We start from the raw sequence: 4,330 nt of genomic DNA on the forward strand, positions 1-4,330 counted from the left end.
CCAGAAAAAGGTAGGCCTACTTAATAAAAACAGTCTCACGACAAGATAAGACAGGACAAGACAAGACAGCAGGCTCCACTGAGGAGGAGCCCTCACAACAGCAGCTAGGCAGGCGTCTTGATTCCCCAATTAAGGTTGGGCGAGTTGCCACGGAGAGGTGAAGGCAGCGATCAAACCCTAAAACAACAGATAAATGTAACCTTAGCCTCTTGTAGCTGTGAATGCTAATAAAAGTAGTTTTAACGGCTTACCCCAGGACCGGAGGCGCTATACTCTCACTGGTGGAGATAACTCAAGCACCTCTCTCCGCAACGCCGGAATAAAACAGCACCTGCTGTGCTACAACAGGCCGCAAAACTATATTACTACACATTCTAATACTTGGAGGGAATCTGAGGTTAAGCGAGAGCATACCTGTAGCTGTCATATGATCTGCTCGCTTGCTGATCAGTCCGTTGCAGTGTGCCAGCATTTGCTGCTGCTTTGCGCCAAATGCACGGGAGGAATGATCCAGAAAAACACCGGCTTAGCTTTATACGGGCTGACGCCACCCTGCAGGTGGGTTCCAAATTGCGCAGCCGAGAGCGAGCGCAGGAGAGAGTGAGAGCAGTAGAGCCCGGTGGCGCCAGTGACCGGCAGCCTCGCCTCTGTCAGTGCGCCCCAGGGTGGCTGTGGCTACAATGTAGCTTGCCATCACCAGTGTGTGAATGGGTGGATGACTGGATATGTAAAGCGCTTTGGGGTCCGTAGGGACTAGTAAAGCGCTATATAAATACAGGCCATTTACCATTTAGAGCGAGCGAGAGAGAGAGAAAAAAAGAAAGGCAAGTAGCCCATCCGGCTACATCTGCATGGTCCTGATGACAGTTATGAGGAAGAATGGTACAGAACCGAGAATGATTTGCTAACTGTGACATGTATGTTTTGGAGCTCCACATTTGGTGCACTTGCGATTCCTCTCACTGATGAGCAAAGAAACATGTTTGCTATGGATGCATCCGTCCCACATGTTTCCCTGGCAAAAGCTTACAGCTACCAGCGGGAAGACATGGGAGAATTTATGCACCAGTGCTACCGCGCCTGTGATTGGGAGACTACAGATCACAAGAAAACAGTGTTGTTTTCTCGGGAAATAATAGCCTACAAGAAAACCGTGACGTATACAGTCCATTGTGTCTGCTCATGGAGCTAGTGGACATAGCTGTCTCACACTGTCTGCTTCAAACGACACCTCCTCTAAACTCCTCACACCCCCTGCTGACAGAGGTGCCTGATGGCTTGTGGGCCTCCTATATGTATGATGTAGGCTTATTAAAGATTGTGAGCAAGTGGTAATCACTCCAAAGTCCTCTTTTAGACCATGCCAAAGACAATATCCTCTGAAACAGGAAGCCAATGAGGGGATCACTCCTGTGTTTGAATCCCTATTAAAGGCTGGAGTAATTATTCCATGCCCTACATCTCCGGTTCGCACTCCACTATTCCCTGTGAAGAAAATCAGAAGACCAAATGAACCTGTTGAGTGCCGGTTTGTGCAGGATTTACAAGCTGTAAACAAAGCTGTACCCAGATAGCAAGGAGACATTGAACAGATGTTGATTTTCCATCTGAACCATCAGAACCGTCATGCTTGAAATGTCAACACAAAACCAATGTTGAAACAACATTGAAATACTGATGAAACCTGACACTGACATTGAAATAACATTGATTCACTGTTGTTCTGTCATCGTTGATTGTTGATCTATTTATAGTTGACAAGGTGACAACAATCACGTTGAAAAACCATTGATTTATGGTTTCGCGGGAAATTAAAGCTGCTACCACTTGGACTATTCCATAGCCCCCCCTCTCACAGTGGTACATCCCTTCAGGTAACCATTGTCTTGTACGGTAGAGCGGGACATTAGATTTACTCTCAGCGACCGGAGAAGGCATCAGTTCATGCGCTGCACTGGCCTGCACCACGATTAATATAAGGTAAGAATGAATGACTTTTGTTCTATTCGTTATTTCCACGGTTGCATTTGAATAACAGTAAAAAACAAACAAACTTGTTAATGTAAAGTTTCGGACAAAATGTGGGAGCCCGAAATTGTGTCTACTTTCATCTTACAATCCGGCAACAAATAAACTGCACTGCGAACAAAGTCAACAAAGAAAACATTTTCATTTCATACTTTTCCGTTATATTCCCTTACAAAGCTAGCTAGCTAGCTGTAATGCTTCGAGGGTTTCTTTGTTCTTGCCGTCGCCTCGGCGCTTGACCCAGACTTTCGCTCTGCAGTTGCTTTTTAGCATAGTACTACAAAAAATTGTAAATCTGTGATATATGATTGATAAACGTAAAGGTAACTGTATAAATGTGTTCAATGACTTTGTTACTTTTAATGATTGGAGAGCACCCGGGTGCTCTCCAATCATTAAAAGTGAGGTGAGCGTGCAACGTGAGCGTGCAACGTGAGCGTGCAACGTAAAGTTTGAATTGAGTGCGAATCGAAGCGGCCGCTTCGATTCGCACTCAATTCAAACTTTACGCTCACCTAACTTTACGTTGCACGCTCACCTACCTTGCGTTTGCACCTTTTGTCCACACGTAAACTGCGTTTTATTATTTATTTATTAGTTTTTCGCCTCTCACTGCTTAAGCCATTAATCTTTCTGGAATTGTTTTTTTAAACAGATGCGACCTCACAAAAGATATGCTGTCAGACCTGACGACAGCTGTTAACGAACTCCGTGAGGAGGTCAGAGCCATCCGCCATCCCTGCTGAAATGAATCGGTAGATGCTGGGGTACTGCCTCTGGATTTGCCCTTGCACAACATTGAGGAGCTAAACAATGCAGAGGCAGCTCTTCAATCATAAGAGGCAAATAAGGCAATGGTAAGTATATAAAGGTTATGTACACTTTGTAACTATAAAGTGTAATAGCTGTCAGATGTGATTTAAATACATAACAACGGCCTGTTGATTAAACACACAAGCACTTGCATACACATTTAAGACATGAGACACGCTAATTCCATCTCTTAAAATGTGTCTATAGGTGAGACGCTTTGCCTTGATTGGAGGGACCACACTGGAGGTGCGAGTCTGCCGTGTAATGGCTTATGCCATTACAAACGAGCTGGCCTCGGTACTCAACTGGGCAGGGAAAAAAACCAAGGACCAGACAAAGCAAAAAATGGCATTTAAAGATACAGCGCTCTGCAAATGCATATATGGTGGTAAGTTTTACAGTTTTTTTGCTATATTACTTTGTCTTTCTTAATAACAAGACTTTCATGTCCGGTTAATCTGGAGATGGAGTCTTTGGTCTTTGGCTTGTTTAGTCCTCGGGTTGTAGTTGTACAGCCCGAGGACCCCATGTTTATTTTGTTTTAAAGGATACACGGCACACCATGCTAAGACTTATCACTTATCACAGCTCATAGCTCTTTGGGAATCAAATGCGGCAGTTTGCAGATTTACGCCTGGTGACTTTCATGTTTATCAGCCTAGGAGTTTACATACTTTCTCTCCGCTGAAGACAGTTAACAAGAGCTTACTCATGTGCTCTAATTCACTTTTTGTGTTTGTGTGTGTGTATTTTTTTCCTAGATGGCCTGACGCAGCAGTTAGGGGCAAACTCTATGTCCGAGTTTGTCTTTGCACAAGCAGTGCAGAAATGGCTCCGATACGCCCCAGATCGTATGGGTATGGGTGGTGCAGGACGCACATCATGATCCCCATCCCAGAGTAAAAAATTACAAACTTCTGTGAAACATATAAATGTAAATAGGAAACTGTCTTTTAATAAAGTATTTAGCAAACGAAACATGCCTATTGACCTTTTTTTTTGTTTATTTTTTTTCTCTGTTACATCACATGCAATGCTTTCTTATTTTAGGATATTAATATTGACATGATACATTGTGAGACATTTGTTGTTTTTTTTTATAAAGGGTGTCCAATTTGAGGAATAAGTACAATTATGTGTTTAGGTGGTTTAAGTATTGATGGAAACATGCAGTAGTTTAGTATTGGTTAAAATACTTATAAAGAAAGGTAGATTTCCAGTCATGATTTAACTGTTTTAATAAAAAGCAACTGTGCGAAAGAGGTGGAAAATCAACACCAAAGCTCAACAGTGTTTCAATATCAGAATCTGACATTGTTTCAATGTCAGGTTTCAACATTGATTCAACATCAAAACCTGACGTTGTTTCAACATTAAAAGAGGGTGCAAGAGTGACGTTAGGTCAACGTCACACTTCAACGTTGGTTCAATGACGTCGCCTGATATTGACTCAACGTTGTTTCAATGTTTCCTTGCTATCTGGGGTAAT

At 42.9% G+C, this 4,330-nt stretch overlaps 1 long non-coding RNA gene across 2 annotated transcripts; it reads left to right on the plus strand.

The window, feature by feature from the left end:
- Positions 1-1,553: 1,553 nt before the first annotated feature.
- Positions 1,554-4,116, plus strand: LOC146513846 (uncharacterized). Of its 2 annotated transcripts, XR_014875225.1 has the most exons (4): positions 1,554-1,980; positions 2,684-2,885; positions 3,049-3,229; positions 3,603-4,116. It is a non-coding gene; the product is annotated as an uncharacterized LOC146513846 (long non-coding RNA). The 2 variants fall into 2 exon arrangements; XR_014875224.1 differs by lacking the exon at positions 1,554-1,980 and having other exon boundaries at positions 2,498-2,885.
- Positions 4,117-4,330: the final 214 nt, after the last annotated feature.

The sequence above is a fragment of the Neolamprologus multifasciatus genome, chromosome 7, assembly GCF_963576455.1.
Source record: "Neolamprologus multifasciatus chromosome 7, fNeoMul1.2, whole genome shotgun sequence".
Taxonomy (NCBI): domain Eukaryota; kingdom Metazoa; phylum Chordata; class Actinopteri; order Cichliformes; family Cichlidae; genus Neolamprologus; species Neolamprologus multifasciatus.